This window comes from Polypterus senegalus, chromosome 13 (assembly GCF_016835505.1).
Source record: "Polypterus senegalus isolate Bchr_013 chromosome 13, ASM1683550v1, whole genome shotgun sequence".
Lineage (NCBI taxonomy): Eukaryota > Metazoa > Chordata > Cladistia > Polypteriformes > Polypteridae > Polypterus > Polypterus senegalus.
In genome coordinates, this window is record NC_053166.1 from 45894372 (window position 1) to 45921479 (window position 27108).

Sequence of the window (27108 nt, forward strand, 5' to 3'; positions counted from 1 at the left end):
ATGCATTCCTTACTCATACTGCACATTAGCGGGATGGCACTTTACCATGCTGCCAAACTTTAGGAAGATTACATTTAAAAAAAACAAATAAACGTATCAGGCAGCACTTTACACACTGCAAGTCTGTCTTGTAGTTCTGGGAACTGGGGGATCTTATATTGATCCTTTATAGGACATATATGGGATTTTGAGGGAAAAGAAAAGAAAATGCAACAAGCAAACTCTGCAAAGGTTAATGTCTGAGAGTTGATTTTTACTGGTAACTATGATTTTCACTATTTGGTTATATATTGATTGTGCTGAATGACTTCTGTCCTTGTTAACTGTTGCATTTAGCCCTCTTGGAAAGCATTTTAATAAAGGCTCTTGATCTGCGACCCAGTCCTGCTGCTACTTCTGTATAAGGACAAGTATAGATTTGAAAACCAGTATAATCGAGTATAGCAGAATCCTGACTCCAAGGGTCCCATTTATCAGTAACTAGCAAGAACATGAGAAGTGAAACTAATCACGTACTTCTGTAATTGACAAGAGTATTTAAGAAGTGTTACCACCATCTGTCAGTCAGTCATATCTTTACATGTACTTAGTGACACCACATACATGTGAATAAAGGAATTCTTCTCATCTGGGACTGGCTTCCTGATTTAACTTTGACATGTCATCCCAGGAAATCTTGAGGACTCAAAGTTTACACAGTTCTAAAATCAAATCTATATATTAGATCATATAGCAATCAGGATTTATACACACAAAAATAATTAATGTACAATTAAGACATGCTTGTTAAAAAGGTTGTCAGCTGTGGGATGTCTTAGAATTTTGAATTAACATGTGCTTGTTTAGTCGTGGAATCACACCGTGATCCATCACACATTGGACATTTGCACTGTGATAACTGCCAGTTAAAAGCTGCAAACTTACAACACTTGAATTCTAAAGGCCCTCAAGAGACACTTCCTTTACGTCATGAACAATAGCACATTGTGCACAGGGACTGTCTCTAAGCAGTGCAAGTAGAGTACTTCGTAGAGACGTCAGCTGAACTCTTTCTCATTCAGTCCTCACCATTTGTACAGCACTGCCACAATGCTTCATCCGTCCACAGTGCAAATCCTGCTGACTACGCCATGCATAATATTGTGAAAAATACTTTGCTTTTCACATTGGCCCTAAATCTGAGGTTCTTTGCTATGTGAGAACATAAATTCCAAATTGTAGTGTTATACTGTATATAGCACTTTCAACTGGACAGGATTATTAGTCATAGCATGCCCACTAAGAAGTTGGGACTTCAGTCAATAAGTTACACCCTTACTTATATAATGTTGTTTCACCCAAGACTACATTATTGCTGTCTATCTATTGAGGGCATCCTCTCTCTTTTCTTTCAACCTGGAATTAAGGAGCTCTTAATTACCCCAGAGACGAACCATTGGTACATCAGAATGATGAAAAGCTGCTGATACCATAAGTATAATCATAGGCAGAAGTACTACATAAAGTATACAACCTGGACTTTTGTAGCTGCAGCAGTTTTAAAATGATGTTCATTCTCTGTCCAGGTAGAACATTTTTAGTTACAGAGCATCACCAGAGGTCAACTCATTCTCAGATGGAAGAGAAGACACTCTCTCTAGGCTACTGTCTGCTTTTTATCTCCTAGGCATGCCCATCCTTCAAGTGCTGAGTTGTTACCTTTACATACTATTTGAATGAGCGAACCTTTTGTTAAATAAAAAAATAAATAAATAAAATAACAAGAAATCGGTAAATCCTTAACTCAATCAAAGAGGAACGCTAAAAACAAAGTGCAGCTGTTAAACCTGTTAAAGCTGTTAGAGGAGTTTTCCTGAGATTTTCAGTCATAGCCTTTATCTACCTAATCTTAGCAAGTTGGAGGCAGTTGGCGGCACACTCCCAAGAAACCTAACGTGTCATGCCCAATGGCCAAGAGACAATAGTCTACGACTGGCAACAATAAAATTAAACAGGTTTGATTTCCTCTTTAATCCCAGAGATAGAATGTAGCAATGAGGAATCACGAACAGACGTATTTTGAAATTTGCAAACTGTAGAGAGGCTTGACTCATGTTTTACATTCCCTAGCTCAATGGAAAAAAGGATGCAGGATGTAATTGGCTGTCAGAACAAAGGGCGTGCACAACTGTGCTGGACGATCGGCACATGATTGCTAAATGTGGCATAGGCAGTGGTGTTCAGTTGTTTAAACAGACATTGTCTAGTGACAAAATCAGCGACTGTGGTTGGTAAGGCTGACATATCCTTAGACTAGAAGTCAAGTAAGGTGAGCTCGGCTTAAGTATTTCTTGGAATGTCAGCTCAGCAATTCAACCTAAACAATCCCTCATGTCATGTGGGCATGCCTCCTTTCAGCTCCAAATTAAGAAAACCTCCAATATGTCCATCCGTACATCAACCTGCGTGTAACCCAGAGGTCTCCAGACAGAAACCTGGCATGAGCGGGGTTTCTGTCCTTTACAAAGTCCACTCATACCACAACTACTAAACATCTCACCATTTAAAGAGGCTTTTTAAAAAATGTTGTTCAGATGCAACTATCTCAGCCTATGTTTGTTGCTTCAGCCTCATTATTCCAATCAAAAATAAAGATATGTAAGATTTGAATTTACACAATCGTGTACTTTAATTCTTCCACATTTTGTCACAGATTTGCCTTTTTCCATTTTCTCTTTGATGAATACTATTGGCTTTGTTGCACAAGATTTTCTTGCTGAGCACTTAAGGCTGTGTTTGATCTCATTGTGTTGATAACATTAAATCTTAATTGCTTGATATTCTGTTTTATGGTGGTCATGATTATGAAATATGTCCCATAAAACTGATTGATTCAGAACTATTTCCCTAAAATGATAATTGCTGCTTACTTATATTTTCATCATTTAATCTAACTGTTGTTGAACTGAGATCCACAGGGTGGCATTGCCAATGAAGATGGGGGCAGCTTGACAGCACTGGCGAATTGCTCTCATGAGGAAGACTGAAATGCATGCTCTTTTAAGATCTGAGAGAGCCATCTTGTACACTCAAGTAGCAGATCACATCAGAGGGATTAGAAGTGTCCTTAGTTTAGGGGTCATAGACAAAATCCAGATGAGGCAGAGATGACCCATTTAATGCAGTTGCCATTTCTGCATTATTCAGTATGTTTCTTTTTTCTTTTTCACAACCAATAAAAGCTTTTATGAAGGCTCTGAGTGCCCATGTACAATTACAGCTTCTTCCAGATACTGCTGCTTCTATGCCATGGAATTTTATTCACTCCTCAACTAACAGTCAGGGAGCGGGACTAGTGGTTAATAAAGAGCCTGTCAGCTCTAATCAGTCGTCAAAATGCAAATTGAACCAAAGGACATTATTCTGTGAGCTCTAAAATTGTTTTCTGTTATATCTATCCATTATTTCTATCTGGGATTTATGTTGCTCTACTTTATGCATATGTGACATTCAAGAAGTTCATAAACAGAATAAAACATTTCAGAACTGGAAATAACTAATTTTAATCATGCAGAACTTCATCTTTGTATTCCTACAGACTTATGAGGTAGCCAGTTGGAAAGCGTGAGTGACTGCTTCTTAATGTCGAGACCATTCCTCGCATTTTCTCTGCGATATTAACGTAGCGTATTCATTAATCAACACAGCCAAATTGCGCTTGTGAAGAACGGAATGACTCCACTGGGGCCATCACCCATGATGAGAGGCCGGTAATTAACATTTAACTTTTCTTAATTTGCTCAAGGTAAAAGGTAGTTTTTGATCAGGAAATCTATTGGTGGGTAATGACTTGTGAAATTTAAGTCACATAAAAATGAGAAAACAATGTAGGAAGGAAAAAGCAAAAATGAATGTTGAAATTGCCAAATAAAACATAATTAAACCTTCTGCTCTTTATTTATTTATTTTACTCAGTATCTTATTGACGACTGAAGTTTACCTTTAACATGTAAAACCACTGGCAAATAACGAGTGTACAGGGTGAATTAAAATTAAATCTAAAGGATGGATAAAATGATAAGGAGTGTGGAGTTTAGCTATATGGTGGTCCCCTCCATACAGGCTGAGGTAAACTGGCAGAATGCACCTAAACATTTCAATAAAATATGGCCAGGCTTTGTGTGTTTGATTCCACCCAGTCAGATTTCTCTCCACCTGGCAGCAGCAATACAAATCTTGGTCCTATGAAATTATTACAGACAGTTTCATGATCTGGTAACTTCTGTCAGATATGAAAAATCACTGTTGCAGTGAGAAATTACAAGGCACTTACTCATAAAACAAGCAGAAAATAACACATGCAGATCAGATGAGCAACTGGTTGGTTCACCCTGTGAAAGCCTCAAATGACAAGCCACTGCTGCTTTACTGTGCTTGTGAGATGTTAATAACCTCAAGACAAACCATGAACAGCAGTGCAGAGTACTCAAATATTTTGAATTTTTTCTTTTTTGTTACATTTTTAAGTGGTGACACAGTAGTTAGCACTGCTGCCTCATAGTTCCTGGGTTTGAATCTTGGCCTGATAAGCATCTTTGTAGAGGGTACAAGGCTTTAAATGATTTGTTTATCGTCACTCCTGTTTTCTCCACCATATCCAGGTTTGAGATCAGGTATTCACTTCAAGTAAGGAAGACAAAAGCTTTGAGGTAAGGTTAATATCTTCACTAATCATGGTGTTGAAGAGTGGCGACATGTTGCATATGCAAGTAAGAACTTCACTGTATTCTGTAATGTGACAATAATTACCCTATAAACATCCGATTAGATTTATCAGAAACTTCTGAATTGGCCATGTCTGACTGACTGTAGGTGCATATGAGTGTGTCCTGTCATGAACTGGCGCCATTCTGGTTGGTGCATACCAAGAGTCTAATGCTGTTGGATAGCTTCCATCTCTCTGCAGCTGGGAATTAAATTAAGCAATTCAAAAAGGAATAGATGAAAATGTTTAATGTGAATCAGTGGCTGTAACTATAATAATGGCTTCCATCAGAGAAAAAACTTAATGGCATCCCAATCAGGGCAATGTAAATGTGGCATTATTGCTTAAATAACCTGCCAAATGTTTCAGCTTTACTCCCTTTTGGGGCACTTGTGTTGGCTCACCATTGAGACGGATGTAGAGAACATGATTAAACAGATGTAGGTGTTAGCAGATAGCCATATTGCTAAAAGAGATGTCTACAGTATTTTGTTAGGTTACTATTTGAGAGATGTGATGAAGAACAGTTTTTGCACTAAACAAAAAATGAAGGCAAATGGACAAGAAGCAGGCAATCGGAGCCACAATAAGAAAAAATGAGAGAGTTGAGACTGAACTAGAAAAAAAAAACTGAGAAAGAACAAGAAATGGCTCATAAGAAGTGCTACAAGAAAAGAGATGACCAGTACAAGGTGATCTGGGTGATACTGGCGTAATTACTGTTTACTAGCAATGACACACAAAAAGCAAAGTAATGAGTGTTGGCAAGGACAAGGTTGGACACTAAGAGGGATGTGTAAATGAATGAAGTGTATGAGGTGAGACATAAAAATAACCGGACTGGCCTTGGGGCTTTCCTGGAAATCCGTCTGGAGGTCGGCTGGATGTGAATCATAGAACTATATCCCCTCCTACACACCCTCTCAAACCGTCAACCGGCTAGGTATATCCTGTGAATAGCCCAGTCAGTATTTGCACAACAATCGCTACATGAGTTTTAGCAACAATATCAGATGGAAAAAGCGAACAACGAAACAAGGCAAGACAACACTCCCACGTACAATGCTTTTTTTTGACTGACAAAAACGTTCCTGTCCTCGATCATCCTCCCTATTCGCCCGATTTAGCTCCCTGTGATTTTTACTTGTTTCCGAAAATCTAAAGTGATCTGAAGGAAACACATTTTTCTTCAATGGATGAAGTAAAGACAGAAACGGCAAACCTGTTGAAGAGCCTCAAGCAAGAAGACTTCCAGCACTGTTTCAATCAATGGAAGATACATATGGGGCAGTGTAGAGATCGGGAGGGGGAGTATATAGAAGGTGACAATGTTTAGAAAGCTGTAATTCATCAACAAATGTGTTTTTTTTTACCAATGTGGTTACTTTTGTGTCTCACTTTGTACATGAGTATAATTTGGGAATCAACATCTTTGAGTACTGTGGTGGGCTGGCGCCCTGCCCAGGGTTTGTTTCCTGCCTTGCACACTATGTCGGCTGGGATTGGCTCCAGCAGACCCCCAGTGACCCTGTAGTTTGGATACAGTGGGTTGGATAATGAATGGATATCTTTGAGTAAAACCTGATTTAATAAGATTCTATGTATTTTATGTACATACTGTTATATTTAATACACATTTTATATATGTATTTTGGTTTCTGTTGGGTTTTATTTGTTATCAGGATTCTGTTTCTGGGGTTTCATTTTAATTTCAATTCATTTTTTCAAAGTTTTACTGATATGCTGTTTTGTTTCTCATTATTTATGCAGTGCATTTTTGATTGTGTCACATGATCATGATCGTCACAGTAATGACATCAAGTAAATGATGCTATCAATGTGGTAGCCATTCCAACATGTGCGATCCCTACGTGGATAAGAATGTCTTGAAAGTCTTTAGTGTAGTTCGATGTATTTCTAAGTAGGCCCTTGCATTAAGTTTTTGTTTTGACTCCCTTTTTGTCTTTGACTCCCAGTTCACTTCTTGTCTTTTTTGCTCTTGGTTTCTTAAGCCTCCCGGTTTGAACCTGTTCCCGTACAGACGACATTCAAATCATGTGTTTCAGCTGCCACTGTTTTTCTATCTCGTAATAACTTTTAGTCACTCTCTTTGTTCCCTAACACACACGTCTAGGGAACTGTAAGAGCTGTTTACTTACTATGTTACCATTAACTTCAAATATAGCCACAAAGATCATAACTAAATTATTACTATATGCTTTCAGTTCTTAAATCACTTCAGTGGCTTCCCATTAGGTTTACAGCCAATTTTACAATCCTCCTCCTCAAATATAAACAGATAAATGGTTTATCGTCTTACCTTATGGAGCTTATTAGTGCCTACAATCCATGGTGTAAAGATGCAGACCTCCTTGAAATTCTGAGGGCTAATAAAACCAATGTAGGAGGCACAGGGCCCTCAACCTCTGAAATGATCTAACTGCCCACTTTAGAGAAGCCTCTTTGGTCTCAGTATTCACATCAAGGCTCAAGACGTATTTTAGCACAACCTGCTCTTACTGGAAGTGCTGCTGATGCTGTTTCATACTGCTTCCCTAACCTGCATTTTAATTAAATGTACAGTAGATGTGCTTTCTGATATGCCCTTGATAAGTCTTTTCCATTTTCTTTCTCTTCTCTGTGAGCTAGCTCATATAATGGGTCTGTTTAGAGACACCTTTTATCCAAAAAAAGATGTCACCTTTTGACTTTGGGAAGATTATTTGGAATGTGGCTGACCAGAGACAGGAATCTGAACTTAATACCACCGTGTATATTTATGGATATACAGTATATTTTGTATTCTTGAAGGATACGTCTCAGTTTGGGTTTCAACATTGTACTCAGTATTTATATTGCACTTCTTCTTTGATACTATGTTTGTAATTACTACTGTATATAGCATACCACCGGTTTCATAAGATGAAAGCAATTTGTAAAAATTAGTGAAACTGAAGTGAACTGAAATTTCCATCTATTACGGGTGTAACATTACATGTATTTGTACCATGCTGTTCAGTACAGGAAATTGGGTTTGGTGCACATTGTGATCAGACTGAATATAGTCTAGTATTCACCACACACATTACAAGCATACCTTTTTCATGCTCTAATGGTCAGTTGACCCAAACATTAGTGAATAAAGTGATACTTGACATGATACAGTATGTCCCTTCTTCTTTAATTCCGTGTGCGGAACTACATTATCAGCTCAGTTCCCTCTCCGACTCTGCAACAGAGTATTAACGTAGTAGCTGAATTAGCACATGTTCCGTGATGCAGTCTCAAAAGTATGGTTACTGCAAAGTTAGAACTTGAGGACCCTCCTGTATGCTTCAGGTCTCCTGATTGGGAACATTTTGGTTTTCCAGTGAACTACAGTAGCAATGGACAAAGATAAGTGGATAAGGCAAAGGCAGCGTGACAGCATTATTTACTTGAAATCATTTATGTTACTGGCAGTACACTGAACACGATTACTCCTTTGTGATGGCATCATCCAAATGTGAATATCACTAGTACAAGGAAAAAGCAGAATGAAATGCAAACACTGCTCCCCGTGGCATTTAAGAAACCTCTTACTGCTAATTCAGACAAGACAAAAGCAATAACAAATGGCATAGTTGTTTTTTATCGCGTCGGACCTGCAACCATAATCTGTTGTAGATAAGACAGGTTTTAAACACATGTTAAAACTGATTGCGCCCCAGTATTACATTCCCATGTTCTCATTCCCATTCCGATAGTTCAGCTGGCAAGTCATAGCAGCCATTTATAAAAGAGTACAAGCTGTAGTTGTGTAAAACTTACCCGAGGCATCAGCCCTTTTGCTGTTACTACTGATGTGGACCAATGAGCCCACATATCCTCAAATTACCATATTGGCAAAGCGCTGCCTTACTCTGCCTGCTACCTTTATTCTCAGCAAGAGGACATTTTCAACCGCAGGACATAAAGTGCCAGGAGATCTGCGAACAAAGTGGACTCATTCATTTTTCTTAAAAAACATCATGAGAATAGAATGAATCAATAATTTTCTACTTGCTACACTTTAATGGATCTTTATTGTATTATACTACTTATTTATTTAATATTTTTATTTTTTATTAGATTGGTTGATTGAATGTATTATCTGTCCTTTTAGTCTGTATGCTTGTTTTTCTATGTTTCTGATACTATATGGATTTGAATTTCCTTATGGGATTAGTAATTTAATCCAATCTAATTCAATTGATACCCTTCAGAAGCACTACGTTTTGTTAGTAGGTTGCTGCAATATTAACAGACATTATTTTTTAAATTAAAACTTAGACAGATAGGCAGAGTGGTGGCTCTGAGGCTAGAGATCTGCACTGGCAATCAGAATAATTGCCGGTTCGAATCCCGTAAATGCCAAAAGGGTCTCTGCTCTGTTGGGCCCTTGAGCAAGGCCCTTAATCTGCAATTGCTGAGTGCTTTGAGTAGTGAGAACAGTGCTATATAAATGCAAAAGAATTAAAGGTATGTGCCTTTATTTGCATTCCATATGTGTTCAGAAAATTATGGCCAGTTTGCCACTGTTTTTCAAGTTAAATTCATAATAAATAACTTTTTTGCTCTGCATGTCTTTCCGTTGTTTTACGTTAGCGAGGAACTATGACTTCTGCGTGTCGTTATACCCCTACTATCTATACAACCATCCAAGGCCGGCCTTGTCCAAATCTGGAATGAGGGAAATTGAAGCTTATCCCATGTGCACCGGGGCAAATCAAAAACTAAAATTTGATGAGGTGAAAACTGTGACACACACACACACGCTGGGCCGTTTTGGAAATATCCATGAACATGCGTGAATGTCTTTGGGATGTGGGAGGAAGCCATCTAACTCTGCTTGACGCATCAATTTTTGCTTGAATATACAATGTGAAATGTCGAGAATTTATTAGATATGTCTGCTATCTGCATATTAGTATTAGTTTTCTCAATGTGTATATAATATGTTAACTAAGTGGGTTTGCATATTATTATTATAAACTATCAATTTGAACTTTTACAGATTAAATGCTTTCAGTTAACTACAAGTATTGTTTTGCAGCACTTCATTAATATGTTGTACAAAGGTTGCTATTCTTGTCCCTGGAGAAAAAGCTGTGCACAGTGAGAACAAACAAACATCCTTAAAAAAATATTCCCTGCTCTTTAAGTGATATTTTAATTAGCATGTAAATTCACCAAGTTATATAAGAATTATATACCAATAAACAGGATGAAGCAGGTCCATTAATAGATGCACAGATGCATGAACAGCTGATTTCAATAAGGTGGTTGTGTTTATAGACAATGCCATTTACAGTCTCAGTTTAAAAAGCACCAAAAGTAAACACTACAGAAACTGAGCTTTTAATGTTCAAAGTATGCAGCCATAATAAAGTGTTATGATAAGCCTAAGCTATCGCACCATTAAGTAAGGTTTATAAGTATACTGCTTCAATATACAGTAATGTTGGGATCCTGAGGCTTTAAAAGACATTTAATATTTTTAAAGCCCAGGATTTGTTTTAAATTAGAATGTGGGATAAAGTGATTATTACAGGAGGACCTCTGTAATTGTAGTCCCATCACTCAGTAACTTTTTATGGACTGCATCATCATATCTCAGTAAAGATTATTGAGCCTTTCACCTTCTCTAAAAAGTCTTTAAAAAATAACGGCAGGTTAAACTAGTCCCGTGCAAGCAGATATGTTAGTTAAACTCTCATTATGTTACTCAGTTCAGACTTTTACGCATTGTATTTTAATACAGGTGTTTTTAGTTTCTAACACACAAAAGGGTATGGTTCACAAACATTTACACTGAAGCCTAACCACTCTAAATTAAGGAGGCCTAAGTTTCCTTTTGGTCATTTGTATTCTACTCCTGAGGAAGATGATTTTTCCAAGAATGCTTGAAGATTTCTTTTAAGTGTTAGGGTTTGACTGTCTACATAGGGGCGTATGATATTAGGCATATCCATGCAGGTTACAGCAAGGCGTCAGCAGCCTGTTTTCCATACTGCTTATACTTTTTCCACCCTCCAGTAAGTGAAGCCATTTTTTATCAGGAAGATCTTCAGTACCACACTACCCGCAATAATAATTATCCCATCACCTGATATTTAGCTGCTCTTAGCTCTTCATTGAACGAGATGTCAGCTTAGGGGTTCTCTGCTTTTCAACCGTGACTAGTAAAGTAGATCTTGGGTTTTTAGGCAGAAAGAGCAGAAATGAAATGTCTCTCACAATTAATGTTTCAAGAGCCTGCAACAAAGCCACGTCACTAAGCACAGGGCTGCAATTTATATATAGCATGGCTGCTCTCTTTTCTGGTACACTGGCTTTACATTTCTGCCTTTGTTTCTGAGAGTCAGGTACTCGAAAGCATTAACAGCTCAGGGATACTTTAAAAAGCGTGCCAGACTGAAATCAAGCAAAGCTTTTGAGTTGCACTCATACAGTACATACTGTATGTGATAAACAGCAGCCTCCCCATTCACTAAAGGCTCTCGCATGTCTCTTTGGCTGCGTCTCATTTACATTTTCAAACTCACCTAACTGTTTCCCACATCTCGGCCAGCTACATTAGAGAAATATTTTGCTGTGTATGGCATTCTTCATTTTTGGGACATAATAACATGCAATTTCTGTGTGATCCCCTTTTAATAGTTGCTGACTTGGCTCCTCCGAAGTGCCGATGAGATGTAAGCTTAACTGACAGGCTTAACACACTGAGAAAATTGAATGTCAGCTCATCAGTCTCAATGCAAATCGACAGGAACAAGGCATGTAAGCCTCCATATTGCTCTTAAAGCCATATTAATGGGACAGATAGAAGCTTTGTGCTTCTACAGTCATTTTTTAAAGGTTTCAAGAAACAATTTGAGCATTAGAATGTGCCTGCCTCTTACCTACACAACCAAAATGATCTCCAACTTTTTAGAATCTTAGCCTAAAAGAAGTTCCTCCATGCTACATTTGAAAAACTTGAGAGTTCAGTATCATATGAGTGCAGTTGAGCCTGTACTGTAAAATCAAGACACCGGAAAGCCATAGTGAATCAGGTAGGTGGCTTGTACTAATAAACAGCAACCTATGTGTCCATTTTCAAAAATTCTTCATCCAATTTGGGGCAGAAAGCTTACATGCAAAGTAAACGTATCTATTATCAGCATGTAGTCTTTTTATGGCTCATATGCTATCATTATCACTGCCAAAAATAAACTCCATATAATGTGTTGGGCAAGTATGCATTATTTTATACTGTTCTGTAGCTGTAAATAATGTACAGTACAGTTGAGATATATAGAAATTGTTCATTCATCTATCCATCCATCCATTTTCAAGCCAGTACAGAATCAATCAAGAAGGCCCACAGTCTACTCTAGCAGTGTTAGGCAGGGACCAACCCTGCATGGGGTGCCAATCCATTAAAAAGCACAGACTGCTTTATACTGAAACCATTAAAACAAAAAGTAGCCATTAGCCTAACCTGTTCTTTCAATATTTCTTATAAACATGATAGATAGATAGATAGATAGATAGATAGATAGATAGATAGATAGATAGATAGATAGATAGATAGATAGATAGATAGATAGATAGATAGATAGATAGATAGATAGATAGATAGAAGCTCATTAAATATATCTGTGTGATCTGAAAACACACCAGAATAACTTAAAGGAAAGAAATTTTTCACAGTCCCAGTAATTAATTAAACAGGCCTATTTCTATTAGTATAAATGGGCCCCCATAGCATTCCCTGGCACACTTCTACTGAATAATTCTTTAGCTGAAAGTCCTCAATGTTAGTCTGTCAGAGAGAGGATATGCATCATTGTTCATAATGGCACTCAGTTTTGTTTTAATTCTCTCCTTCACTCCACCTTCAGTCCTTCACTGGATCTCTAGGGGGTCCAGAGTGTGTCCTATAACTGAGCTGCCCTTTCAATTACAGCAGCTTGTTGATTCGGTGGTCCTCTCTTGAAGTGATGTTATCAGCCCAGCACACCACAGAGTTGAAGATTGCACTGGCATCACAGAATTATAGAAGATGTGAAGGATGTCACTACTCACTTTAAAGGAACATAGTCTCCTAAGGAAGAAGAACCTACTCTGCCCTTTCTTATATAATTCTTGTGTGTTTCAAGATCAGCCTAGCCTTTCATTGATGTGGTCCCCCAAGTAACGTTGCAATGCACTACCACTACATCCACTCTTTTAATAGTGACTGGTCATAGAAGCTCTTCGGTGCAGCAAATGTCAACAATCAGTTCCTTGGTTTTGCTAAAGTTTAGTTGCAGACAATCCTTTCTACACCTGACTGTCTCATGCCCCCTTATCAATACACTCCATAAATGCAGAATCATTAGAGAATTTCGGCAAGTGACATGACCTGGTGTTATATTTATAGTCAGAGGTTTACAGGACTGTTCCTTGTGGTACTCCAGGGTTACTCACATCTACAGTATATCAAATACATAGTCCTTGAGCCTCACAAATTGCGCTCTGCATGACCAAGAGTCCATTATCCAGGACAAACGCTGCTTGTTGTTGTACAATAACAACTTTGCAAATCCACACAAGCTCACATGTAATCTGGGCAAGAAATATAAACAAGGTTACAAAAGTTGCAAAAAAAAAAAATTGTCCTGTTTAATTATTGATGAATTGTGTATGCACAGATTTTTAACATTTTTTTAAATACAATTTAGTGATTATTCTCATAAAAAAAATCATTAATGGATTGGCCCAGGAGTCTGATAGGGCAGCCACAGCCACCCTGAGGCACACCAAGAATGAAGGGTATGTTGACCTATACTACCTGTATGATCGCAAAGACCTTTACGCTTGACCACAAACTACTTCTGGTGTCAGAAATGGCCTAGGGAATTCTCTGAGGCATCCTTCTAGTACTTCCCCTTGTGTAATACCAGAGGTCAGATTTCCCTTAATGGGACTGGCAAAATCCCTGTAAGCAGTGAATTATGTATTACTAAAATGTCTCCCTCCTGCCACCTAGTATCTCAGGGGGTTATAAACCTACATTGTGTAATCCAACTTTGTCCCCTTCCTGTGTTTATATCTAAAGAGCAATAGACTCCCTAGACATTATATTGATATATGGTAGTCTATCAATAATATTATAATTATTGAATATTCCACTAGGGCAACTTACAGACCCCTGTCCTGTACAATGTTAATTTTCCTGCCAGGCCTATATTACTACATATACTGTATATATAGTAGGAGTTTCAAGATGTGCTGTCCAAAAGGAAAAAGGGCAAGGTTAAGGACCAGAAATGCAGCATTTGGCCAACTAAGTGCACCAGAAAAGAAATACATCAATTGACATCCCTTTGAACATGGAAGATGTCTAGCATTGCTATCAGCTCTGAACCGACAGTTCTCACTGGAATCCAAGTACACCCATCTATAGTCCAGACTAGTCCTATTAGAACTGGGCTTCAAGGAGGAGTTGCTGCCAAAACGTCATTGTGTCCAAGAAGTCAAGGTACTCACTTATGCACAAAAATAGTATTTGGTGCTGAACAATTGCAGTTAGTGCAAAATTAGATTTTTGGTTTTCTCAGAGTGGTGGAAATTTTTCATAGAACTGGTGGAAAGTGATACATGAATGAGTATCTGCAGCCAACAATGAAATATGGCATACGTTCCTTGCAAGTTTGAAGTTGCATTCCTGCAAAAGAAGCTGATGATCTGGTCAAAATTAATGAAATCCTCAGAGCTGAGAAGTACAAGCAGATTCTCATCCATCACACAACATCATGAGGGAAGTGCCTGATTGGACCCAAATTTATTCTTTTTCAGGAAAATAAACCACAAACACACAGCCAAAATCATAAAGAACTATATTTAGCAAAAGAAGAACAATCAGTTCTGCAACAGATGGTATGGCCTCCACATAGCCTTGATCTCAACACTCTTTGAGGGTGAAGAAAATGAGACCAAGTCTGCAGACGAACTACACGAAGTTCTAAAAGACACTTGTAACAGATAATCGGTCAAATTTTTTAATAATACTGCATTACTGTGGACTTGACAGAACCAACAAAGTTTTAGGACAAAGGGTGTATATAATAAATATAAAATATTGTACTTAAATTTACCAATTTCTTGAATTAAAACGCAAATTGCATAGTGGACAGCAGCACTAGTTCTCAACTGCAGAGTCCTGGACCCAAATCTTAGCATAAGCACCATCTGTGTGGAGTTTCATCTCATATCCATGTGGGCTTCCTCTACATAACCCAGATTTTTCTTGCATTCCAAAGTTTAACTGCCCATTCTAAACTATCATTACATGAATGTGTGGGTGGCTATGACACGAAATGGACTTGCACCCCAAAAAATAAAGTAATCAATACATTTATTAGGCTTGGACTACGCACAGCAGTGAATTGCATTAAACAGGTGTATGAAAGTATCTAATATATAAAAGCCTATGCGTGGAAGTGTGTGTGTCTGTCTGTCCGGCCTGGAAGTGCAAGGCTACAGCATGAAGTTCAAAAAAAGCAACTGTTGCCAAAGTGAAACCGCCGAGAAAAGAGAAACTCGCTTAGCCGCTAATACACAAGCAAGGCGAGCACATGGGCAAAACAAAACCTCCGAGGGGAGAGAACGTCGCTTAGCCACTAATGCACAACCAATGAGATTGATTGATTGAAGTGCCAGAATCAATGGTTTCTAGGAGCCTGGGCTTTTTACAGCACATGCTTATAAAGCCAGCACTGTATAAGTGTGTTAAATTAACATGCCTTAAACACATTCTTCTGTCCTTTTTTTGAACCTCCATTTTTATTGGCATGCCTGCATGAAGCTGAAGCCTATACCAACTGTGGCGGGTATAAGGCAGGATGTCTGCACATCATGGGACACACTTACACACACAGCACACAGAACAAACATACAGATGCCACTGTCTTTTGGAAGGTGGGAGTGAGCTAGAGCTATGTTGAAAAAAACAGCGAGAAGGAAATGTGCAAAGTCCACCTAGTATTCAAACACTAGTCCTGACGCAATAAGAAAACTACATTCACATCAACCGCAGCTTCTCATTACGAAAACTCCTACATTTAAAGGTTTTACTGTGTACACTCCTTGAAAATTACAATAACATTGAACCCAGGAATTATAGCTATGAGATTCTAAAGTTATCCAAGTGTGAGAAAAAAGATGTACTTGTTTAAAATGGGCCTTTACACAGTTCAAGCAAGGACTCACGATCAGTGGGTAATACGCAGTACCTGATACAGCTACAGATTAATTCCCAGAGCAGCAAAGGCTAGATGGAGTTAGAATTATTTAAAGTCCCTTTTTCATCCTGAAGGAGCCCATACATGTCAACTTATCAGGCAAAAGTAAGAAAGCTCAGAAGCCTGCATTTCATTTGCACAAATTTCCATGTTTCCCAGCTGTGAGTCGCTCATTACACATCAGCTTCATACTGTACTCTCGTAAAGCCATTTGGGTATCCTGTTCTCTGTCAAGAAATGTAACTTAATGTTAAACGTCTACATGAGATTTTACTGATATTCACTGTAGACCGCACTTCTTATTATTCCGGACAAGAACCTATAGCTGTGTGATGTGGTTAGCGCTGCTTCCCCACAGATCCATTGAATCCCTCATCTAGTTGCTGGCTGTCTGCATGAAGTTGGCAAATTCTACCTTTGTTAAAAGGGACATTACCACTCTGGGTCTGTGCCCAGTCCGCCCCACCTGTCGAAAGGCGAGGTGAATGCACACTTCACCAACATGTTAGTTTCTCTTGTGTTTATCTCTGTCTCTCACCATCCACCATATTGGACTGCTATCTGTATATTAGGACAGGCCTCTGCCTGGCATGTTTGTTTTGCTTTTATGTTCTCACTTAAAGAGCATTCCATTAATTATTTAGTACTAAACATCCAACATATACCTCGGCAAGGCAGAATGCTTCATTGGTCTCCTACCCATGGGCCTTACTGTATGGCCATGTAGCTTCTGTCATTACTAACCTCTCTTTGGGGGACTTCACTCTTACAGGTTTACAACATTTTGCCTCTCAGGGTGGCCATTGTTGTTCAGGGTTGCTAAGAGGAATGGAGAGAACACGCTGAGTGTAAAAAGCCCATCTATGAGCCAGTTTCATGGAGCTGTGAGCTTTTGGTGGGTTCAAGCCTTCGTAGTACACGGAAGGTGGAGCATTGAGTGGAGAGATCTGAGAGTGTCTGTCGGGTGGTGGTCATACCTCTAGACATGGGGACACCAGGCCCGACAGTGTCAGTCCAGAGCTGGAGGCCCATTGGCAATAAGCACCTTGTACTTGTCTTCATTTAACTCCTTTTAGTCATCTTCTTTTAACAATTATGGGGGACTTCACTCTTACAGGTTTACAACATTTTGCCTCTCAGGGTGGCCATTGTTGTTCAGGGTTGCTAAGAGGAATGGAGAGAACACGCTGAGTGTAAAAAGCCCATTTATGAGCCAGTTTCATGGAGCTGTGAGCTTTTGGTGGGTTCAAGCCTTCGTAGTACACGGAAGGTGGAGCATTGAGTGGAGAGATCTGAGAGTGGTTGTCAGGTGGTGGTCATACCTCTAGACATGGGGACACCAGGCCCGACAGTGTCAGTCCAGAGCTGGAGGCCCCTTGGCAATAAGCACCTTGTACTCCTTTTAGTCATCTTCTTTTAACAATTATGGGGGACTTCACTCTTACAGGTTTACAACATTTTGCCTCTCAGGGTGGCCATTGTTGTTCAGGGTTGTAAAGAGGAATGGAGAGAACACGCTGAGTGTAAAAAGCCCATCTATGAGCCAGTTTCATGGAGCAGTGAGCTTACCTGCCAACCATGTAAAGCAGTCTTGGAGGGCCACAGTGGCTGCAGGTTTTCAGCTCCAAATTGCTTAATTAGAAACCATTCCTTGCCAGTCTCAGACTGTATTTAATTTTATGAGTTGTTAGTCTGCAGTGTAATGTTCTTAAATTGTAGATTTTGTTCCTTTCCAAGGAAATCATTCAAATGAGTTGAAACCTATAATGGACCATTTTCAGCCTGTCACATTCTTCTCTTAGTGTTTTATTAAACCAAATAGTGCATCATGAATCCCCACAGGTGTAAATGGAAACAAGTTAGATGGAGAACTGTTGGCTGCTTTGTCATCTACATCTTATTGCTAATAAGGACCTATTTAAACACTGAAAGCATCTGTTTAAGACTGAAATAAGCAATTAAGGGTGGGGAACCTTAACAAGCGAGACCACCAACATGAAGCATCTTGAGCAATAAGTGCTTCATCGGCAATAACTGACTTCCCATTAAGAAACTGGTTTGGAACAAAAACCTGCAGCCACTGCGGCTCTCCAGGACCGACGTTGCCCACCCCTGCTCTGAAATCTATCTCAACAAAAAGGCCAGGATTTCAATTATTAATCAATCCAGTAATCTGATATTTATAACAATGACTTTTTCATTAGGATGTCTACTCTCACCTTTTTTTTATTCTACATGCAGGATTGACTGATGGGCATTGCATCGCCTGATATACAATTCTCAAAATGATGACCTAGCAGACAGTCACCATCTTGAAGTTTCAAAGCATTTATTTCTGCAGCTCAGTTCTGGCCCCCTGTTCAAAAGCAATATTTACAAAAGGGAGTGATGTACCCTGAGACTTTCTCTGCCTTTTAAGGACAACCACTTTTCTGAACCTTCAAAAATTTTGGAAGGGCACACAAAACCAAACCAATGTTGATATGTTTTATTTTTAAAATGCCAAATTTATATTCTGTAGTCAATCAATTTTATTACTCATTATTTTAACCTTTGTCTGCAGATGGAAGCATGTACAATAGCACTAATTAGTTTTTTAGTCAACATTATACAAAACAGCGGTAAATGAAAACCATCAAAAGGTTATTACATTATACATACAAATTAAGTAGCACAGCTAAATGCAACCTACATTTATCATAAAATGTCCAAAAATGGTTACTGTGCTATTGTAGTCATTTGTTTTTTTTTCCTCTGGAGACAAAATAGAAGTGGCAAATTGTTAATAATTACTGGGAGCTACTTCAACAATAGATGTGCATTAAAATAAGCCAAAAATAATAACAATGAGTGAACAGAATGTTTTTCTCATTCTAATAGCTTATATATTGTAAACATAGACAGAATTTCTTACCCTATAAAAGACCATCCTTAACCCTCTGGCTTCAACTCAGGGTTAGGGTATTCTGGAAGAATTTGACCCAACTGTGGTTGGGGTGACAGGCTGTCGGGCAACCAATTTACAATCATCATGCGTGTTTGGTGTGTGGGGGGTAATCTAACCAGCCACCGACAGAATCTGCAGACTCCACATAGACAGCAAGCTGACATGGGATTTGAAAAAAAGGTGCTGGTCCACGAATGCCACCTCTTGTTATAACATTGCAATAACCAAATTAGAAAAGATCAAAACTTGTTGAAATTACAGGACAGTTTATTTAGCTATGAATCAGCCACTGCAACAACTCAACAATGTGGATTTTAATTGAACTGTAAATCTTCTCAGTAACTTTCAGAGGTGGTCTAACATAATTTTAGAATGTTGTAGTCAGATTCTGTCAATAGAAACATTGGCCTGTTCATGAAATGAATACTTAATATGTTTATTTAGCGATAGAATGGCAAACAAGCTCCCAAGCAGGCAAACAATGGCTTATGTGTTCGGTTATGAATCACAGAGCAATCAGAAGCTAACATCTACGAAATGGACCACCAGAAAATATTAATTGAAAGAATTGCCACACTTGCTTTCTTTATAGACATCCACATTAGCTTCATACTGTACTCTCGTAAAGCCATTTAGGTATTCTGTTCTTTGTCAAGAAATGTAACTTAATGTTAAACGGCTACATGAGATTTTACCAATATTCACCGTAGACCACACTTGTTATTATTCTGGACAAGAACCTATAGCCGTGTGATGTGGTTAGCGCTGCTTCCCCACAGATCCATTGAATCCCTCATCTAGTTTCTGGCTATCTGCATGAAGTCTGCAAATTCTACCTTTGTTAAAAGGGACATTTCCACTTTGGGTCTGTGCCCTGTACAAAAGTGAGGTGAATACAATCTCCACCAACATTTTAGTTTCTCTTGTGTTTACCTCTGTCTCTCACCATCCACCATATTGGACTGCTATCTGTATATTAGGATTGGCCTCTGCCTGGGATTTTTGGTTTGTTTTTATGTTCTCACTTAAAGAGCATTCCATTAATTATTTAGTACTAAACATCTGACCCCTACCTCGAGAAGGTAAAATGCTTGATAGGTCTCCTATCAATGGGCCCTGCTGTATCGCCATGTAGCTACTGTCATTATTAAACCCTCTTTGGGGGACTTCACTCTTAAAGGTTTACAACATTTTGCCTCTCAGGGTGGCCATAGTTGTTCAGGGTTGCTAAGAGGAATGGAGAGAACACCCTGAGTGTAAAAACCCCATCTATGAGCCAGACGTGGAGCTGTGAGCTTTTGGTGGATTCAAGACTTTGTAGTACACAGAAGGTGGATCATTGAGTGGAGAGATCTGAGAGCATCTGTCAGGTGGCAGTCAAACCTCGAGACATTGGGACACCAGGCCTGACAGTGTCAGTCCAGGGGCCTCATGTATAAACGGTGCGTACGCACAGAAATGTTGCGTAAAAACTTTTCCACGTTCAAATCGCGATGTATAAAACCTACACTTGCCGTAAAGCCACGCACTTTTCCACAGTACCTCATACCTTGTCGTACGCAAGTTCTCCGCTTGGTTTTACAGACTGGCGGCACCCAGCATCAAAGCAGTGCTACTGTTCCTGTGTGATTACACCTCATTTATTTTTGTATGTTGTGTGGCTTGGGAATATAGGCACAAATTTCGAATTTGTAAATTCTGAAGTGTCATCCATGAGCCATGCATATATAGAAGGGGACTATGATATTGTTTGGTACTTACTGATATTTTTTATTTTTTTATTGCCATATTTTTGTTTAGTAATTATATCTATTGTGTCATATAACATATTATTGCTGTATGCTTCTGCATCACTGGGAGCAGCAGCAAATACTTTTCATTATACTGTAAGGTAATATAATGAGCTGAAGAAACTCATCCCAAAGAAATGGGATTTTAAAAATTTAGAAATTAACATGGCAGGAAAGACAACATGAAAGACTGGTTAGAGGTGTAAGGTAGTAACCAGAAAGTCAAAGACATAACTGAAACAATGAACCCAAAATTGTGACCCAAAAAATGCAAAGCAAATTCTGTTTGCCATATAATCCTTTCCTTAAATAACTATTCCCAAAAATGTTGATTTTAGATTATATCTGTATACCTGGATGCTGTACCACCTCAGCAACATCTTCATACAGCATTAGTAATTATCACATCATACAAGGCCTGATTGTCAAGATATGTAACTAGTAACAGTGACTTTGGGAACAACAAAATGGCCACTAGAAAAAGAAACCCAAAAGAGTAAATCGATTACATCACCACAGAAATGTTAAAAAATAGCATATAGAAAAGAAAGAAACAGCAAAACATGCTCTCTAACAAAGAAAAGATTCACAATAGGTAAAATGGCAATCAGTTAAACTGAATTGGAATTCTTTCTAGCCTCCTAACATTTAAGACTTTTTCATGTATATACTTTATATGTATATATTTTCCACTAATTGCTATACTTTCATGTGTACAATAACCAAATAATTATTTCTAAACAATTACATAATAATGTATACTCTGGAACAATAGATATATCTAATTAAAGTTTACCATTTTTTAAATAGCTGATCTGATAATATTATTGAACACTGGCTGAAGTATCCAGTGTTATGGTAAGAAAGCAAATGTCTATGCGTTTTTTAAATGTTGACCCTTTTAGCAATGATTGTTGAAATACTAGTGTCCCATCTGTTATTTACACTACCTCTCTAATAACTATCAATTTCTATGCTCTCATGATTTAAGAATTTGTTCTTATTATTTTTGGTTGTTTTCCATAACCGTCATAGTTCCTTGCAGGGTTATAACCATGACAGCTACTTATTTGTATTTCTTGGATTACTGTAGTTTCACCAACAGATGTTTAATCCCAGATAAATAAATTTAATGATTGAATCCATAGACGAAGTAAAGAAGATGCAGCAGTGGACGCCAAAGGTAGACTGAAGTTCACAGACATCGCTGAAGGTCTTCATATTATTGCAGAAGACAACATGATTCAAAGTTGATTCATTCAATGATTACTTAAAATTGCTACAAACCACAATGCTGTATTGGCATTAAAAGCTAAAAGTGTAATTGCCTCATCATTAAATGGACTTGTCTATCATCAGGAAACAGTAAAAGTTACTAATGCTCTCCTCAGTCATTCTTTTTCTAACATATTCTGAACAGCAACTTGGCATTCACTAAAAATCACGTTGCATTCTGCCTCATCATGGATTATCCCTAATAAACTTATTAATGATATATAGGCAAATTGAAGTGTGGGCTCCTTCATAAATGTAAGATTTTAATTGGATAAAAACATATTGTGTCCTCAGTTCATTTCAGAGTTATTGTCAAGTATCCATCCATCCACTATCCAACCCGCTATATGCTAACCACAGGGTCACAGGGGTCTGCTGGAGTCAATCCAAGCCAATACGGGGTGCAAGGCAGGAAACAAACCCTGGGCAGGGCACCAGCCCACCGAAGGGTGCACACATACACACACACCCACACATCAAGCACACACTAGGGCCAATTTAGAATCGCCAATCCACCTAAGCCGCATGTCTTTGGACTATGGGAGGAAACCGGAGCACCCGGAGGAAACCCACGCAGACACGGGGGTAACATGCAAACTCCACGCAGGGAGAACCCAGGAAGCAAATCCGGGTCTCCTAACTGGGAGGCAGCAGCGCTACCACTGCGCCACTGTGCCACCCTATTGTCATGTATATACAGTATAATGAAATTCCTATCTGCATGTTTCACCAACACGAAGCAGGCCACCACTGTCCTTGTCCTGTGGCCTGAATCCCACTCTGTTGGTGATGTCAAATATAACATCACAAAATAATTGGTAGTGATGACGAAACAGTTGAGTGTCCTTTGCATACAGTTTTGCATAAATAACACTGAATTTTGTTACTCATACGATTCTGCAACCTCAAAACTTCCTAAAAACGATGTTTTGGAGCTTTAAAAGTTTTTTGATGAGGGCTTAAAAGAAAGGAACCTTGATTCTTAAGGGTTTGACAACACTGCATGCTCCTTTAAAACCGTTTTAATTCTCAGAAAATTGTCTAGAGCAGAGAGGTAGGCAGCATTCACTAATACAGCATGTTGCCTCACCCACCACAGGACGAACCACCACTGGATCCCAAATTAGGGACATGCAATGGGTGACATCTCAGCACAAACACTAGTTCGAATGGAATGGAACAGTGTGAGGTTTTTACAGTGACTGGAGTGCCAATCCTGCCACCAACCCCCAAGTTCTCCCTGCAGGTTGAAGGACCTGCTTGCAGGGCTGGATGCTGGTTAATGTTATACCCAGGACAGAGCCATTGCAGGTTAAGGGCCTTCCTCAAGTGCCCAACAGAGTGGAATCACTTCTGGCATATATAGGATTTGAACCGGCAATCGATGCAGAGCCCTAGTATCAGAGCCACCGCTCCACCCAAAATAAATAGGGAGAAAAGTTTTTTGGGAAATTCACCAAGGCTAAACACAACCCATCATGAGACTAAAAGATATAGTCTTAAACGAAAGCTGAAATCCAGAAGATTGTTATCAGTTTATCTGAGAAGTCTGAAGTCACAGAAGAGATCCCACTTTGCCAGGTACAACATTTAGTGCTTGATTTTTTGCAGCCCAAGGGCACTCCTGCTGCCTTATGGGAATTGTATTTCCTTTGTCAACACTGGTTTATGAGTTGCCATTCCTTCATTACAACTCCTCTCCCCGATATACCATAAGTGTATATTTCAAGTTGGACCAGCGGCAAATAGCAAAATTTTGTGAAAATCATACTTTGCGTGATTGTATTACAATTTTATTTATACAGATTTGGATGACACCTTTATACAAGGCAACTTACAAAATCGGGATATGTTACAAATGATTGTAGAATTTTGTTTTAGCAGTTGGAGCACAGATTCTGTAGGGCAAGCGACCTGCTCAGGACTACTGTGCATGAGACAGGACCAGAAATACACCGATCTGAAGTCCTGTCATCATGAGATACTGATAGCTTCAGCCATGCTACTTAATAGTAAGTTACTTGTCTAAGGCAGGACTACACTTTATAAGTCGCTCAGTGAGGGACTGCTAACATTAACATTTCTTTATATGTATTTTATATTTTACAGTCATCTGGCTTGGATTAGACAGACCCTTTTTGCTCAAAGCATTTCCACAGAGCTAACTTTCATTCCTTGTCGGCAAATAAGCCAAGTCACATCAAAGTTGGGATCAAAGACATTCAGAGTCTCTAGCAGACCAACCACCAGATCAGCGTGCAAGTGCAGAGCCGGCGTTCATTAAGGAAGGGGTGCACAACACTACAGAGGTAATCACTACATGCCTAAAATAAGAACAGGAGAGGCAACCAGCAGAAGGTAAGGCCTAAAACCACAATGCCATCATAACTTCATGCTAAACTTCTCTTTATAAACAACTAGAAAGCAGATTAAAAGGAGAAAAATATTAGTTTCAGTGCTAGCCGGGCAGGTCTCCAAGGGACTGAGTCATGCTGAGAGTATCTCTGACACTTACCAGTGGCCATGGTTACTACTTACAGTAGTGTCAGCATGCAGAAAAAAAGCTTACTCTGATTAAGAAGAGCTAATCAAACAGCAAAATGGAGAATGGGATCCATAGTTTCATACCCTTTACCTCATTCTCTGTTTTCTGCAAAACAAAGTAGAAATTCCAATTGAGTGTTTAGTAACTCAACCCCCCTATTGGGATTTCTACTTTGTTTTGGAACCCCAGATGTCATAAGCCATGTTGTTTTTTTTTAATTTCATAAGCTTCTGGCTTGGTGGCCCAGTTAATATTTCTATGTCATGGATCCATGGGTTTGAATCACTGTATTTGTGAAGTCTGCATGGCGTGAAGTCCTGGTGGATTTTCTCCTGCTACTCAGCTTTTCTTCTCAAAGATGCATGTGTTTAGTGGCATTTGTAAATGGCACTGCTGTACAGCACAGTATATCGGCACCCCATCTAGTATTGGCTCCTGCCTTATGTCTGACGCTGCTGGGATAGGCTCCACACTTATGTCCCTGAATTAGAGTCATCAGTTCTGAGAATGTTACATCCCTGTGTCTGAATGTATCTCCCACTGGGCACTTTGCATTTTTTTCTGATAGATCTGTGTGCTATTTGGTCACACTACATGTGTTCCATGTCAGTGCGTGCTGGTGTCTTGTGATGGACTGGTGACCCAAACAGGGTGGTCTTGTGCCTGATGCTTTGACTTTAGGCTGCAGTCACCAATGACTGTTAAATTAAATAGCTTTGGAAGTGAATTGATGTACTGATTATTGGTAAAAGCATTTCTTTGATACAGATCATAGCATGGTACATGCTGGAGGAACTGTGTTAAGATATAGAATGCAAAGCCATGTTACTCTATAGGAGTGAGTGGCAGGAAAAAAACTTACAAGGAAGTGCTTTTTCTATTCAATTTTTTTTCTTTCAACATTTTCTGAGGATACACATATTAGTGGTGGTACTAAAAATGTTTGACCAACCCACATTTTTGTTTCAATAATTCTTGACCAAAAGAAGAGTCGCAAAGTCACCTGGACCACAAATTTGTCAACAGAACACCCAGATTTGCATATCTGGACACAAATACAAATGAACTGATGAACTTCTTTGTCAAATGTCTTTTGTTCTTACTAAGAAGTATCTGGATGTTCTCACTGTCTCTACATCACATGTGTCTGGTAATTGTGTAAAAGCCAGGGCAGTGAAATTGAGCCTGGTGCTGCAGGTTTAAGTGACATATGGCTGAATTTCACACAAATGCTCCCTGTGCCACCGCCTTCCAGATATCCAAACAACTGCACACTTCTGATATCTAAGCGGCTTTGGATAAAAAGATCAAATAAATCAATAAAGCTAACTAAGTAGAAGGCGCTTGCATAAATGTCTGTCTCTTTTTATTGTAACGCACAACAAAGTCAAAAAATACTTCTGTTTTCAGTATAAGTGGACATAATAATGGAAAGGAAATGTGACATCAAACCTCGAATGTAAAATTCCTTCTTGGTTGGTGCAAAGATTTACTTATCCAGCACAGTCCTTTACAGGCGCCGTTAGGCAGATGTGTCATATACTTTTAGATGAGAATAAGATTATTAACACTGGGACCCTGCAGACATCAGTTACTTAAAAAAGGAAATCTGCTGAAGATGTTCTGTTTGTTACATGATGGCATAGATGAGCAAAGAAAAAAAAAAAATAGAAAACACACTCGCTCGCCACACTTCTTTTTACATAACATCCAAATTGCTTTAAGTGCTGCTCAGAGCACGAATCACCAGAGCAGAAAACCTGCTGAAAGCCTTGCTTCACAGTTACCATTTTTCATCAAAAAAAAAAAAAACTTCTATACAAGCACCACGGGCTAAAACAAAAAATACTTAATCTAAAATGTGAATAGTAAAGCCACATATGGTGGCATCAGATAGCTGGCGTCTTTTATCCTAAGGGTACACAACCAGTGCTAAAAAGACATATTAAAAGCCAATTTATAAACCATGACAATGTAAAGATAAGTGGTAGAGAAGGACAAAACACACGTTCCTCTATTCCAAGAGCTTTTGTGAGCTTTCATAATCATTTAAAAAAGCATAAGAAAGCAGGAATGCATGCAAAGAGGGATAATAGTGTATATAAACACATCATAAAACACAGTATATGCTGCATTTACAGGGCTATATAGTGTTATGTAATGTCTCCATGCTATGGAAAGTGGATTTAGATGGCTGTGACCCTCACAGCACCCAGCTAATGAATGGGTAAAGTGTGCCTAATTAGTTTACAAATTGTTATGTGCTAAAGGCATATCGGCAGTCAAGATCAATACTCGGCTGAGCTCCACTGAACAAGCTGCCATTTCAAAAGGATCACCAGGGAGGGCAAGTGTCAGCAGAAGCCTTGGATTGGTGTGCATTAAAGAAGAAAACTCCATCATGGGCCCAATTAGAGGAACTCTTGACTAGAGTGGGTTGCCACTGAGGATGCTGTAGAAGGCAAATGTTTGTATTTGGGGCCAAGAAATTCCATTTGGAAAGTGCAAGAATACCA

At 38.9% G+C, this 27108-nt stretch overlaps 1 protein-coding gene across 4 annotated transcripts in view; it reads right to left on the minus strand.

Moving 5' to 3' along the window:
* Nucleotides 1–27108, minus strand: part of kctd16b (potassium channel tetramerization domain containing 16b) — a 425600-nt gene that overhangs the window by 315373 nt on the left and 83119 nt on the right. The gene's annotated exons all lie outside the window — the stretch shown is intronic.